This window comes from Phalacrocorax carbo, chromosome 1 (assembly GCF_963921805.1).
Source record: "Phalacrocorax carbo chromosome 1, bPhaCar2.1, whole genome shotgun sequence".
In the NCBI taxonomy this organism is placed as follows: domain Eukaryota; kingdom Metazoa; phylum Chordata; class Aves; order Suliformes; family Phalacrocoracidae; genus Phalacrocorax; species Phalacrocorax carbo.
In genome coordinates, this window is record NC_087513.1 from 67801498 (window position 1) to 67817533 (window position 16036).

The 16036-nt window shown below is 43.0% G+C and overlaps 1 protein-coding gene across 2 annotated transcripts in view; it reads right to left on the minus strand.

The window, feature by feature from the left end:
- The window catches only part of NINJ2 (ninjurin 2), a 47753-nt gene that overhangs the window by 30805 nt on the left and 912 nt on the right, over positions 1 to 16036 (minus strand). The window lies entirely within an intron of this gene.

Below are 16036 nucleotides of genomic sequence, written 5' to 3' on the forward strand. Positions count from 1 at the left end.
CTGCAGAAGCTTCATCAGGAAATGGCAGGCAACAGTGAGCATCTTTGATACTTATGAATATCAACAAAATACTCAGTAAGGTTTTGCATCTCCTGACTACAAAGAAATTTTTTCAAAATTGTCTGCAGACCTGAATGTAGTCCAGTAGTTGAAGCACATTTAAAGAGTGTGCCAAGCAGTGTGCTCTTTCCGTGTGCCAGATGTAAGCAAGCTGTGATTTATGTGTGCAAATGCCTCTGTGCACATTAGCTTAGCCAGAATTTAACATGAGCGCTTTTGAAAACTTGAATTCTGAGTTGCACTTCCCACGTTGTTTGTTCCTTCATATTAGAACAGGCTCTGCTTCTTAAAAGATACAGAGTGGAACTTTACAAGAAGCTGAGGAGAAAAAAGTTTTAGCTCAGTAACAAATGGAGGTGAGTGCTAGTGAGTCATCTGTGAAGTTTTGAGGGCAAATGGCTGGATGAGACATTCCAAACCATTCTTTTAACACCACAAAAATCTCTCTAATCTCTGACCATAACTATGGGGTTGTTCAAAACCAACATCTGGAAAGATGAGAACAGTTCACTTTCTGAGAACTTAGCTTCCAAATACAGCTGCTAAGACCAACTTGTAAACTTTTAACCTGTGTCCAAATGACAGCAGTTACACATACACCTCTGTCATCTCTGTGCAGAAACTGAGTGCTGAAAGGAACACACGCACTTGTGGGGAGACAAAGTCACTCCAGTGGGGATGGCATTGAAGCTTCTTTAAGGATTCTGACAAGGTGCCCTCTAGGTCCAGGGCAAGCAAAACTGGACAGAGAAAATGGATTTGAATTCTGCAGTGACTCATGATGCTTGGTGTGTTTCTGTATGTTTTAGCTTAGTGATAGATGCTGTTTCAAGCCACAGCGAAGGTATGTGGGTATATCTGATAGTGAGTAAAGCGTTACACAGCTCTTAGTGGCTGTGATGCCTTGCCATCATGGTATATTCAACCCATAAAAGCTATTCCAGTTGTGTGTCATCAGTTCTAATTGCCCCCCTTCATTCTTTTGTGGTATTGTATGGTACAGCTCTAAGAGGCCAGAATTATTCTCTCTTCTCCATTTGTAGCTGAATACAAATTCTGAATTACACCAATTATTCTGCTAATCCCCTTTCTGGCTTCCCCAAATTCTCTCAGAAAGTAGCTATGGCCATCTATATGAAAAAGTGAAACTACCAGCAAAAGAGTATCTTCTGCATAAATCTGAGGGTTACGCCTTATAACAACGGTGATTCAAGAGTCCAGAGCAAATGCTCCTGCCATAAGCCTTGTGCTCTCTTGCACTCTTGCTTTCATAAGACCCTGTTCTGAGCCAATCCAGCTCATTAAGCCAAGCTAAATTAAAAAGAAAAGAAAAGAAAAGAAAAATGGACCATTTTCTCCAACTTTAATGAGCTGAATTGTTTGTGAGAAGGGTTTGGAAAGTGCCAGCACAAGGACAAGGTGGGATGTGTCTCTGGGAGCCAGAGAGGAGGAGGGAGCAAAGGGTCGTGGGCTGAAAAGGAGCAGGACCTCCCCCTTTTGGGAGCAGCAGGCTATTAGATCATCCTGATATCTAATCTTTCTGGCTGTTAGTCATTGCCTTAGACCGGGGCTGTCATGACAAAATCTTTGTTGCTATCCTTGTTACCCTTATGACACAGAGGAAACATGACTTGTTTTGTATACTTTCCTTCATGTAAACAGTGAGTAGGAGTTTCGTGTCTCTGTGTGTTCGGGGCACAGACAAGGACTTCTGTGCAGCTTTTCTTGTCTGATGAGAGTGCTGGGCTGGGAAATAAGGGTGACGTTGAGTCTGGAAATGGCTACTAAGAACAAGATGTAATCCTCATGTAAAATGTACACTGAAAGATCCTGAGGAAAAGAACCACTTATCTCAATATATCTTGTCCTCTTAAGGTCACTTGCGTAAGGTCAGTGCAGCAACATTTGATGGCATACTTGTGCCAAAAAGTCATAAGCAATTCAGTTAAGCCATAAAAGCTGTTAATGATGCAGTAGAAACAGTATGTCCGCTGGAAGTTTTGCCAGTAAAACACCACCAGCAACATCTTCACAGTATGGTATATGAAGTATAGGCCAACCTTCATACATGGCCCAGAGTGATGCAGCATCTTGGGTTTTGTGAAAGGTAGCCACACTGTGGAATGGTTCCCAGCAGAGATAGACTAACAGTGCAAAGCATGGATCTGGAGCCAAAACTTCTAGCAGTTCACAAGTGGCCTACACCAATCTCTTATTTCTAGTCCCTAACTTTTCATACGCTTATATAAGGTTATATAGATTTTTAAAGTCCCAGGCTGGTCTTAGAAAACATACAAAAGCATGCCAAGCAGGAATTGCAAGGATAGTATACAGAATTTCACATTAGAGTCAAGTAGCTGTGCATGAACTTATCTAGTACTTTGTGTATTTGCACAATGCAATCTTTGGTTACCTGATTTGTGTACAGGTGCTCAAATTGTGTATGTGGAATGTCAGCAGTTGATTTACTGAAAACATTAAAAAATAGGTTACTATGTCTATGCAAGTTCACTACAAAGAATGCTCCCAAGCTTGCCTATACATGTTAACCCTTTTCTTTCTGTATCCTCTAATACTCTATACACAATAACCTGTCTTCTAAATCAATGAATCAGTGGCAACATCTATGGAGCATCGGTCCCATTTACCCCTCCTCAAGGAGCTTGTTCACCATTTGCAGAAGCCTTTTGTGGCCCTTAGATAAAAGACACTTCATCTGTGTAAAATATTAGTATTATTGTTTTTAGTCGATGTTTTCAGTGGGTTTTATTGGAACCTGATGTCCTGCCAAAAGTAACACCCTGGGAATCTTTCAACAACTGTTCCTGGGTGTTCTGTAGATTACTGCTCTTTTCTCATACACTGTCCCTGGGAATTACATTCTCAGATTAGAAGAAATGTCAGTCCTCTTCCCTCTGTGAAAAGAACTGCTGCTCAGGCTCTATATTAAAAGATTAGGCTAGGACTTTTTTTCTGGTGACTTATTATTCAGGTTGTCTTTTGTTTTCTCATTAACCCCTTTGCAAAACAGGTTCAAAATGTTAAACAAGATTGATGTGAATGTTCTTGTAGCATTATGCAAACACTTTACATAGCTGAGAATGGCCAGTTAAAGGAAGACTGGTGGAAAATTGGACCCAGACATTCAGTCAGCAACTTTCAACCCTGCAGAGACAAAGAACCTTTAAGAGCTAACTTTATAATGAGGAGCTATAGTACAGCATGGCAGAAATTAAAGGGAGGCCCAAATCCCCTTAGTGACAATTGTGTTTTTCAGAGATCTCCTGGGTAGACAGTGCTTTGAGAGACCTTTGGGAAGGGGTGTAGCAAATGAGGCCTTCCTAGGAGACTCTATTGGGGAAGCAAATGCCTCTAGGCCAGAATAGGGATAGAAGGAGATTAAAGCAGAATAACCATTTCTCTGACAACTGAATGCCCAAATTCTGCAAATATAGCCTTCTTCTGAAAAGCATTCACATTCAGCCACCGAAAACGTAAGTTTCCTTTGTCACTGTATCTGATGTTTATCCTGTAGTTTCTTACTTCAAGATGGCTGAGGGACAAAAGAAGAGGGAACCACTGGTGCAGAACAAATGGGCCCTGGGTTTCAAGTGAGGTTTGCTCAATATGTGTTTTGAACTGAAGCTAGATTCTTATAAGGGTGTAGCCAAAAAGCTGTGTCCAAGTGAACTCTTGAATGTTTGAGGAGAGATGGAAGAATTAGGGAGAAGGAGGGGAAAAAAACCCTGGACCCTGTGGGGTGGACTATGCACTGGATGTCTGTGTTTGGATTGCCATGGTGGCTGTGACTGTCATTAACTAGCATGGCCTCAGAGAGGCAGCTCATATTAGCTCCCAGTTTTAGTTATGTGTTGAAACATTTGCACACACCTAGCACAAAGTGATGGAGGAGTTTACCCCTATAGTTTGTTCACTTTTGATCACACTTTTCCTTTTCTGGTTTCTGCCTCCCCCAGCAGAGCTCACTGTTGTTGAAGCAGCTCAACTTTATTGTCAAGATGTTGTGCAGTAGTCCTGTGAAGGGTTTGGCGGTTTTTTGGTACCTTTCTGAGTGCTCAATACAGTCTGTTTCTCTGCAAAAACAAAAACAAATGCCACTTTTCCCTTTTTTGTTTATTCACAGTTTCTTATGTCCTGTTTGGGCACCCTGATACTCTGTTTGATGCTGCTGCTGACATGACTGGAGAGGATGGTCAAAAGAAATTCTTTTCCACGTAATAATATGATTGTAAAGATCAATGCCTCTTAACCTATATTTAGCCCTCTTTGACAGGAAGATAAATATTTAGTGAAACCATTACAACTGTTCTCCTCAGTTCTTTACCTGGCATCAAATATTCTTGGTTTTGTTGAACCTTTTGAAGAGATTTTACTTTGTAATCTACTTTCTGAAGAAATACTGCCTCAAAGGATATCTCTTCAATCTTCAATCTTGAAGGCCTTCACCCAACTATATCTCTTACATCTGAAAGTAGCTGCAAAGTCTTTCGTCTCCTTCCCTGCCCTCCCTACCTTAATTTCATACATCCTCCTAACACCCCAGCTCCTGCAGCGTTTGAGTACAGAATGTGAATTTCCCTCTGCTCACAGGTATCAACATGTTAGTGTTGATTGTGTATGTAATATAGGTGCCTTGGGCAAAAGGCAGACCGAACACTGCTTGGCAACAGATACAATATTCCCACAGTTTTGGGGCCACCAAATATTTTCTATAGCACAACCATGAGGAGTCACAGAGTTCTACCTGCCCTTCACAATGCACCAGGAGGAGCAGAAGGCCATCAAAGGCCATAGATCTTTCCATATAAATATTGTGATCAGTAAATCACAGCCTTCTCTTAGCCTGTCTATTTTGCTGGTCCTAAGACAAACTTCCCACAAGTATGCTCTCATTTCTCCTGAATCAGTCTTACAGTTACACCCACTGAGCACATGATAACAAATGAAGAAGTACTTTGTCATGTGCAGGACACAAATGTATCATGTGTATGGAAATGGCTGATATATCAGGAGGATTTACTCAGATAGATGCTGTCCCTTATTTTTCAGAAAGGCCAAGAATAGTGCTAGAGACAGTGTCTTTTTACTGAAGGGTAGAACTGGGAACGGCATCCTTTCAGACTGCTCCAGCCAGAACTGCAACGATATATGCCTACAATGTACTTCATAAACAGATCTACCAAGTCCATGGGCATATGTGGTTAATTGTACAGGGCTCGTGGTAAAGCTCAGTGCAACTTGCTCTTGCGTAACTCCTTTGAGGTTTAGTTGGCTGAACTTTACTTTTTGTAAGCCATTTGATAATACGTAAAATAAAAAAAAATTGGGAGGAATATAAAAAATTATGTTAGGCACACCAATAACAGACAGACCAGGCTCCTAGCTGAGAAAGAAGTTCTCATCAGACAGGAAAAAACAGGGAGGGGAACGAAGGAAGAAAAAAATTGCTTTTGGATCAGAAAGAGAGGAATGTATTGTTATCATGTGCACCCACAGAGCGATGCATCTTTTTATTTTTTAGCTATCTTTGCTGTTGGCTATGGGGACACCTTTCCCTGCAGCTGGCCAAGCATCTGAGTCAGTTGCTCCCACAGGAGAGATAATGTCCCTGTTTGTACATTGTGCGCGTGCGGCAAGAGGAAGCACTTTAAAACGACCCTGTCCCACCCTGGTTGTAAACACCTGAGCTCACCACCACACTGGCCCGCATCTGAACTGTGAGCCCGTTCCCCAACCTAGGGATCTGTAAGAGAGCTGCTCATTTTGCCATGGCCCAAAAAAGTGAACACCATAAGACTGACCTAGTTCAGTAACTCAGGGTGATGCCTGGAGGCTTGTGGCTGAAGGTAGTGCAGAGGGGGTTGGAAATGAATCAGGCGGCTACTCAGCTCAACATCGCTAACCAAAAGCTAACCTAATTAGTAGCCACCAAGACCTGTTGCCATCTGCTCTTGAGTTGCCTGAGCCTGGTCCTGAGTTTAAATCTCTGCATAAAGATACGGATCTACAGTGTGCACGCAATGCTGTCCACATCAGAGATGGCTTTAGTTATCTCTTTTTTTTCATGGTCTCAGCAGAATAATTGAGCATTAGATCAGCTCAGAGATGAAACACACCTCTTGCTATACTTAGTAGCTCAGGCTAAGATGAAGTGGGGAGCTCCATCTTCTTTGGTGTCTGGGGACAGAAACCTCCAGGACTCTCAGTTCTCTGTTTCTTTTTCCCCTATTTGGCTCAATAGCATTCATAATGTCATTTTGTGGACCACCCCCCCACTAGAGGTCTCTTCTGGGGCTGCAGTCCTCTATTTTTTTTTATTTCTCTCCCTCATGATTTTCTTCCTATACTTAAGTAGTTGGTTTTTGGTGTGTTTGGGGGGCTGTTTGTTTTTTTCTTTTTTTCTGGGATGCTGAAGACATTGCCTCCTCTGGGCACATGTTAGCTTTTTTTATTTTAGTAGGCCCATATCTCTTTCCCCCAGGATCTGTGTAGCTGAACCTGGATATGAGTAGTTTTCTCCCTCAAACTCTGTTCCACCCTGTCTCCTCATCTGAGAAGGAGGGAAGAGGGGCTTTTATTGTGCTGGTGGACTTTGCCCATCCCTCCCTGGATCTGAATAGGCCAGCATTATTTCACAAGTACTAAATCCACTCACAATGGTTTTAAATGGTTGAGCTGCTGAGCCAGCTGAACAGCAAACACCAGAGGGGAAACCACATTTCGTGAGCGCTTCAGATTCCTTCAGACTGTACATGGAGCCATTAAGAGCAAAGTAAAAGCCCTTTGACACAACTCCCTTTGGCAACTTTTTCACAGCCGCATGCCAAAAATGGGGGCTGGCTAAGAAATTGGTCCAGAACCAGATCCCAAGAATCTAGCACATGAAGATGAAGATGGAGTTCAAATCTGTTTCTGTTAAAAGGGGGGGAAACAGCAGCAATTATATTTACTTGTAACATATTAATACTTTGCTGGATCAGTGTGGATTGTCAGTCAAGGTATCACCATGGGCAAAAGATGAAAAAAACCCAGGTGCTTATGTTATGCATTAATATTTTTTATTTGTGTTTGTATTTGTTTCTGCTTTCCTTATTCTTTATGTCTAAGTTAAGAAGAACCTAGATTGTATACTTAATTGTCTTCTGATCATCCCAGAAGAACTAGATCTTCAGCTAACATGACCAGCCAAGAAAAACCCAAGAATGCAACAATTATCCCATTGCAATAAGATGGATGAAGGCCTATCTAAAGGAGCTGCTATTTCTGTCTCTGTCCAGACTTGTGAAGACAGGGGACTTAATTCTACCTTAGAAGACATAATTGCATATTCACTAACCGAGTTCTTTCACAATGATCTGGGTTAGCTTAGACACTCAGTAATGGAGGTTTCCTAGCCCAGACAGTCTCAATAGAGTAATTACTTTGAGCAGTTGCATTGAGGGAGCAATAATAATTGATGGTGGTGGCGAGGATGAACCTCCCCCCTTCAGCACTTCAGCTCCAGTCAGCAAAAAATGTGTGGCCGCAGCCTGAAATCACACAGGGACATGCAGGAGCATTTCATCTTGAATCAGCTAAAAAAAGTTGCAAGCTTAAAGTAGAATAGTTGCATCAAGAACCTGTATGGTCATTCTGAGTCAGAATTTACGTTTAATATAATTTCGCTTGTTTCACTTTGGCTTTGGCATTTGCTTCCTACACCAACATGGTTGAGCATGACTCTAGCTCCACCAAGAAAGAGGTGCAAACAGCGCTGTCTGCCTGAACTTTTGAAAGTGTGTCAAAATTTGTTTCCAATTGATGTTCAAGCTATGTTCAGCAGGGAAGGAATTGTGTTTGTTCTGTTATTGACAGCTTCAGTTAATGCTCTTCTTTACATTGTGTGAAGTAACAGAGTGGTCTCTGATGGCTAAATAAAACAGTCTTTAACAATTTCTTAAAAAAATAATGGAGATTAAGAATTTAGCCAGTGAGAAGTAGACATGAAACCACAAAACACACTGCTGCTCAATGGAAATCCACCTGTCCAAACAGAGATGCTCAGCCTTTCCTTCCTGCTTCTGTCACTTTCCAATTGTGCGTCCTTGGGTACATCCGTGGTCATTTAACCATCTCTGCCTTGACTTAATATCTGTAGCCTTGACTTAATAGCTGTAAAACAGCCTGGAAAACACCTCTTGCTCCATGTGGGGATTGTGAAATTAAATTCACTGATATCTATTAAATGCTTGGAGAACTAGGGACAGCAGAACTTGGTTCTCACATAAGTCCTGTGAGAGCACAGAGTATTGCTCTGTTGTTATTTTCTGCAGAAACATTCTTTCAGTAAAACATAGGTTACAGAATAATGGTTGGTTGCCCTCTGGCTCCTGTTACATTGGTAGGAGCAGTTATTTTTCTCTCATAACTAAGGTCTGTAGTGAATTTGGTTTTTTTTTTTCTTTTAATTCCCCAAAACACTATTTGGAGTTGTGTGAGTGCAAAGAGAAAACTCCTGCAAATATGCATAACTATTTGCAAAAATTAAAAACCTAAAGGAAAAAAAAGAGCCTGAACAATCCACAAACAGTACATCATCTCATTTTCTTGTTCTCATTTCTCTAAACCTACTGACAGGATTCCCCGAGAATTTCCAGCACTTGCTGAACCTTGACCCAGGCAGCTTCATGAGAAATTTCTTCCCCAAGGGTTATTTTGGATAGAAAGTTCTAAGATCCTAAGTATAATGGTTTTCACAGCTGTAATTATAAAGTCACACATCTGATTCATGTAATTTGACAAGGAATTATAACTTGCCTGGTTCAAAGGAGTGTGTCAAGGTGTATGGTAACTGGTGATGTGAGTCTTGCAGCATCTGCACATGGGCTCTTCCATCATTCTGGTGTATAATTCAAATGCTTCTGTTATGTGTTTACATACCTGGGGCAGTCTAGATTACAGTAGTGGAGCTCATTTCTTGTATTGCCTTTTCTCAGAGAGGGTTTTATAAACATTTGACTCACAAGCCAGGGATGGGGAAATGGCAGTGAAAATGCCCATGTACCCTTTCATACTTGGAGGAGCTCACACTTCTGTGTGTGGTTATTGTATGCATGCAGCATTGCCCATTTTTGGTTCTCAGAAGAGAAACATAACAAATGAAAACATATTTTTCAGGAAAGGCTGAGAAATGGTGGTTTGGGCCAAAGGCTTCCATTTTTAGTGGAGGTGCTGTACCTCTTTGTCAGCTGAGGGCAAATAGAGAAGCGGGCACATGGTTCAGCTCTCAGCGTGGGCTGGAACGAAGGTGAGGGGGACAACTTTCTGACAAAAGACAAAAAAATTTATTTAGCTGTGGTTTAACAGGTACTTCACGTTGCAGAGACTCCCACTCACAGAGACATCTCAGTGGGAGGTTTTGCAGTTGGCCAACCAGGCGAACCATGTGTTGCCAACACCATAACCAGGCTTGTGATTATTCACTAAATAAAACCCATTCCTTGTGCACTCAAATCTGTAAGGTGCAAGTGTGGATAAGATGTGTCTGTATCTCAATGTGTGAAACAGATACGGGGTGAGAGATGATGCCCCTAAAGGCTGTGGCTGAGGAAGAGGTTGCGAAGCAAGAGGAAAGGGGTCCCATTGGTGGCCAATGTGCAGGTGCTGTGAGCATGCCAGGCCAAGCTGGTGGTGCACCTCGTCAGTGCCAGGAGGGTTGTCCTGGGCCAGTTTGGTGTGGCTGACGGCTGATCTTGTCCTCCAAACAAGGTGTAACTGCACTGACTTGCTACCACTGTCAGTGGGGCATGGGGCCCCTACTACGCAAAGCCCTGAGTGTCCCCTTGGCCCCCAGTGCTGCGGAGGCACCATCTTGTCACCCCAGGTCTTGTGCCACTTCACACCCTTCCCACACTGGCAGGGACACCCCATGCCTCCTGGGCATTGCCTCCTCTCTGCTCTCCCTCCTTCAGTTGTACAAGCTTTATAAAGTAGGCACAGAAATCTGTAATTATTAATAAGCTTTTGTAGCTGCCAACTTCTGGGGTCCTCTCCCCTTACCTCAGGGTAGGTGGCAGCACCCCTGACCCAAGTGACTCCATCTCTCCCAATCTCCTCTTCAGAAATGTCTAGGCTTCTTCAGATTACCTTTATACAGCCCATTTCCCCTCCCTTGCAACTTTGTTTCTAGCTGTGACCTGAGCTCTTGCTCTGCTGTGGTTATCAGGCACCGTGGTGAGGTGCGGTGTGCTCCATTCTGCAAGGAACCAGCCCTACAAGGCAGTGGGGTAAAATCTCCCATAATTTACTGTTATGGCAGCCCCAGCTCTGAGTGAAATTTGTATGTCTAGTGCCACATGTTGTAGACCAGCATGCATTGTTGCTGTGGGCCTATGTGCAACTGCAAGCAGAGCTTCTCATGGAGCCTGGGGAGGTCTTGGTATCCCTCCTCCCTGTGAGGCCGAAGAGGCAGCACCACTCCGATGCCAGCTTCACCCTCTGCTGCAGCGGGCCAGGGGTCTGAATGCTCTGTGGTCAGTGTCCTCTGGCAGCACAGCCTCCTTTCTGCAGTTTATAGCACTGGCAGGCAACTTTTTAGATACATCAGAGGAAATGACTGTTCTAATGGCATGTCATTGCCTTTTTCTTTCTGTTGCAGGGTTATCTTAATTCTACCCTAACCCTAAACCCAGCAGAAAAATGCTATTTATCAACAGTCCCTTGTACTCTTCTGTGGGAGGCCTCTGCATGCCTATTGTTTCAGTGACAGCAGATTTACTGACCAATGGGTCAGTCAGGCTAATTCACTATTTCACATGCTCTCTACCAACAGCCCCTTTGCCCCCTTTCCCTTCTCTGCCTTCACATGCAAGTCTTCACGATGGACACGGCCTGCCCAGTGCACAGCGTGGGACCGGGCTCCCTCTCTCAGAAAGATATCGATACTTTTCTTTCACCACCCCTCAACAAGGTGGAGTGCAAGGGACCAAATCAGCCTCTGGTGTAAGGCTGCTGATTTCCATGGGATAACTCCAAGGGCATATCTGAATCCACATGTGCATCATTTTCCCCAGATACCCTAAAACCTGGGTTCCAGTTTTTCAAGATGAGAAAATAGCAGCCCCATGTTTGGGAAGGGCATAAATGAATGTTCACCCTGAGAGGGAAGGCTGGCCATGTCCAGGTAGAGCAGGCAGGAGGAATGTATAGAAGAGAGAAGAAATGCCACGTCTGACTATAAAACAAAGGACCAATTAGTACTGGCTGTAAGAAAAAGTCTGCTTCTCAGCATGTTGTGATCACGCTGTCTGTCTTCTAGTATGAGTGTTACTGGTTTCTGGAACCAGCATGGGTAACGCTATGCAGACTTGCAGATCCCTGCAGCTGGGAGAGAAGAGCATAGGATCGTTCTCACTTCAAAGTGTGATATCCTATTTCACACCTGTCTTTTGACCAACTAGGGCACAGTGAATCTCTGCCTAACCCTCTAGCTAGCCCTGTAAAGGCTTTACTCTCAAGTAGCAGCCCAAAATCTTGCAGTGAGTGATGTCCGCTAGTGAGAGCAATCTTTGCTACTGTTTGGGCCTTCCCTGCTTATTTCACTGGCTACACCCAGACTTGGACCTTCTGCTAACTAATCTGAAGTGAGGGGTAGCTGCTGCTGAAAGGAGAGATCCTGTTGCCTCTACACACTCTCATGGCCATGCAATCTTAGTCATTGGCAGTTGTCTGATCCTCCTGAGAGCCACTGCAGGACAGCGAACCAGAACATTAACCCTGCCAAAAAGTGGTTCGCTTCCTCTGAGTTAAGCGCTCTGAACCAGCTTTACGAGGGTCAAATGAATGGCACAGATGGTGGGGTGCACCCCTGGGAGTAGGGAGTGAGATCCTGTTTGAGGGTCTGTAGCAATTACGTTAGTTTGCTTAGAAACGCAGTGAGATAAAGTTCCTCAAACTTTTGATGGCTGAGTTGCACACACCATACAGGGATGGCTCTTTCTGAAGCACTGGTGATTTTCTCTCTGAAAGGCTGTTTTTCCTTCTCAGTGCAGACTGCCGTTATCCAGTCCCAAATTACACTACTGAAGTCCACTGGGGCAGGGACACGGCTCTGTTGGTGATATTAGACTGCCACCATTCTAGGAAATTGCTGAGGGAGAGTAAAGGTCCTACAGCACTAGAAAGAACAAGCTGGGCTGTTGCTGCAGAAGCAGGCAAATATGTACCCAAGCCAAGAACTCGTAAGCACATCACAGCCTCAAGGCACAGTAAGAGCCACAAAAAACCCACAAAACCAAAAGTCTAACCCAGTTGTGAACATGCTCCCTGCATCCACTCATCAGGCCTAGACTGAAAGTGGGATGTGGGAGATGGGATTTACCATCCACAGTAAGTGGGACTTTCCATTTGTTTTGTGGGCATTTTGGAAGAGTCCCCATGTCAGGCCTATAGCTAGTGCTTTTTATCTGCCTGTCTAAAATCTTGCTGCTATAGATCTGGCCAAAAACTGAGCACTAGAAGTAAATTATTTAAAAGCTTTTTTTGCTTGCAAGTTGCTTGTAAATCTGTCTTTATTTCTGCAGATGTAGTTTGTATTTGAAGTATTCATCAAACAGCTTCTGCCAAAAAATTTCAGTGTAAGGTCTGTTTTCCAGAATTATTATTTTATCTGTTTACTCTTTTTACTTTTGATGTGTGAATGATTCTCTAAATGATTAGGTATTATTTCTGCTTCTCGTCCCAGAGGATTGTAAATTTTTTTATCCAAAGAATAAGAAACTATAAAAAGAAAGACGCAATGCACAATATATAGCTTCTTTTGCAACATGAATATGGATGACATTCATCCAGTGCACATCCCTTAAACTCCCATTTATACAGAGCGTAACACTCATTCATGAATGAGAAAATACAAAAATACAAACCTAATAAAACTCTGGAGCCGTTTAGTATCAGCCCCGATCTTTGCTCCATTCTGCAATATTCATCTGGGGCTCTAACATACATAGCTGTGGCAATAATGTGTGAGTGTTACTGATTTCAGCTGTCCACAGACTTTCTCCTGGTTACTGCTGCTGTGGTGGGAGTGGTGGAACGGATGTCGTCTCAGTCGCTCCCATTCAGTCTGCTACATTAGCTTAAATCACTGATGAAACAGGGTTGTGTTAAGATGCCAGATCGTGAACTGCGGCAGCTGAGGTACACAGCTAAACAGATTTAATGGGTCTTTTGCTGCTGAAAAGAGCCATCCTGTATGTCTCCCCCCTCCTCTTTCCCCCCTGCAAATCTCTGCGGAAGGATTGGAGGCAAGAGCCAGGGGGAATAATAGCATAAAGAAGTGCAGATAAATCAGCCAGAGTGTGACTATCAAGGCAATACTTTTATTCTAATTTATAAACCTTTGTTTCCTGAAGTAAAAAGAAATTGGTGATGGGATCTTGTTGGGTTGCTAAATGTGTTTTTCTGATCCCAGCTGTCCCAGGATATACTCTGTTATCTCTCATCAGGTTACTGGTCTGCCTGCCTGGTTTCTTGTCAATGGCAGACGCTTAATCGGGGAAGGTGAAAGTTTCACTTGGAAGCTACAAATAGAGACGTCTGGGAAGAAAAATGCATAAATCGAATTAATTTATGTTAAAGTTTTATCTTTTAATAGGTAAATTAATCTTTTTAATTAGAGGATTTTAATTCAAGTTTTATCTTTTGTCTTAGCACTTGGCTGGCTGCATAGATCAGCGAGGCTGCTCTACAGCCTTGTGGCTTCTTTTTCCCCTTTGGCACCATTTCGTTTTAGCATCTCTCTGTGCCCATTTTGAGGTTTTGTTAAGTCTTCCTAGAAGTCAGAACTGGGAAACAGTCTCCTTTGAAACACACCGAACAAGAGAATTTTTGTGAGGGAGAAAGTGGATTAATGGCAGATACTTCTTGATGTTAAAAAGCAGTCCTGGGTCTCACTTACGGACAGTTGGTGTATAACTTCTCTAATGTAAGATACCACTTTCAGGCTGGTCAGCAATTGTGCCTGTAGGGAACTGAAAGGGGCATTTATTTTTATGCTGCTATTGGCTTATGGGATCTGAAAGTACCTTTCTTAGCTTGCATAACTGTAAATATTGTTACTGGACCTGCCGACCTTTCCATGCTTGCTTCAATATTTGACCTTCTGACCGGCTCCAGGAGATGGCAAATTCCACAGGCTGATGACACGCTGGGTGAGGGAGTGTCTCCTCTTATGGAGACTTTTAATTCTGCTGAGTGAGCTCCTGTTCTCATGCTTTAGGATGAGCAAAAAGGTTGGGGGCTGATCAGTGCCCCTTAGAGCCTTCTTAAATCTCAGTTGCCTCTTGTAGCTCTCTCCTATGCTAGGCCACAGGCTTATATTGTTTTCTTTCTCTTGTCACCTGTCAAGCCTGGCTATGTAAATGTTGTATAAAAAATGCTAGTAGGTACTGTGCAACTGCTTTGGGTACAGGACACTCTCCCAATAAATAAAATTTCCTATTTCTGTATTGTATCATAGTTAACTTTCACGACTGTTCCTGCTACTCCATCCAGGAGCAGTTTGAGGAGAAGTGAGTCATGTGTTACCAACCCAGAGCATGCAGTGCACATTCCCACAAGCTCTTCATAAACCCACATCTGGAAACTTCCAAGAAGACACCTGCTTTGCGTTTGGTGTGCAGAGCAGGGACTCAAAAGAGGCTTTTAAATGTACTTGCAGCTGAAGGACTTTTTTTAAATTCCACTAATCACTCCTTCCCTCACCTCACACTTCTCAAGTCACATCATGCCAGGACCCTCTGCTTGTCTCAGCTACGCGGTCGTATGTAACGCTCTTTCCCTCCCCTGTCAGCACTGTATACTTCCTGATCATAAGCATGCAGGAACCTGTGTGCGTTCACCTATATTTTGTACCGTCTGGAGGCTTCACAAAATCCCTGTAAGGTGTTGCAAAGAAAATCTCAGTAGCATGATTTTTCTTGTGGCAACCTGTGTAGAGGTCGGTAGAAACACTCCACACCTTCCTGCTCTAGAAACAGATAGGTATGCTCTTTTCAATTTTGTAACTTTCGGCTCTTTCTCTTGGGTTGAAAGAGAAGAACCTAAAATCCAGATTTTTCAGAAGTTTATAAGCATTTTAATCGGAGAAGCTGATTTTTTCATCTATGAAACCTGGGCTTCAAATCTACTATAGACCCCAAACTTTCCATTGGCTGGAAAAATTTAATATACAAGGAGATAATCTGACTTTTTATTTAGCATAATTTTCTTGTTCTCTTTGCTCTTTTCCCCCAGTTCCTGGTTTACTGATTTCTCTAGCTTTCCTGTTATTACCTAGTTCTAAGAACGCCTAACCTTTCTCTTCTTCAATCCTAAATAGAGTACATTTTCACCATCACAGCTACCTGCATGTCTTTGTCAATCATCACATCTCTTATCTGAGCATAACTGCTCCCAGGTCTTAAAAAACTGCTCTGCACCTTGTATCTCAGTGGAGATATGTTATGCATGATCAGGGAGTCTCGGTCCTTCTTTCTAGTTAAGGATAATTGTCCTCATTATTTCCAAGGGCACAAATCTTTCCATTTTAGTTTCTCTGACATAGGCCAAAGAAATAAAAATTGAGACCCCTGATGGACTTCCCCATTTTCGCATCTGAGGATGGTTAAGACCATTACAGACAAAAAAAAACAGCTGCAAAATTTGGACCCTGCTACCAACCCTCCCAGGGGTGCACCAGAGCAATGCTTCATACTCTGCCTTTCTCCAGAGTTGTCTGAAGTGCGGATCTAGACTTGAACTTCTGAAGTCCAGTGGGCGTTTGTGATCTGGGGTTTTGATTCCATTTCATCTCTAATAGTTTCTTTTTCCAAATGCTTGGGTAGCTGCCCTTTCCTAGAACACACACTGAGCACAAGAAACACCCTTCTTAAAAAACACAAACACTCTGAAGAGGAACACAGAGAACTGAAAGAGC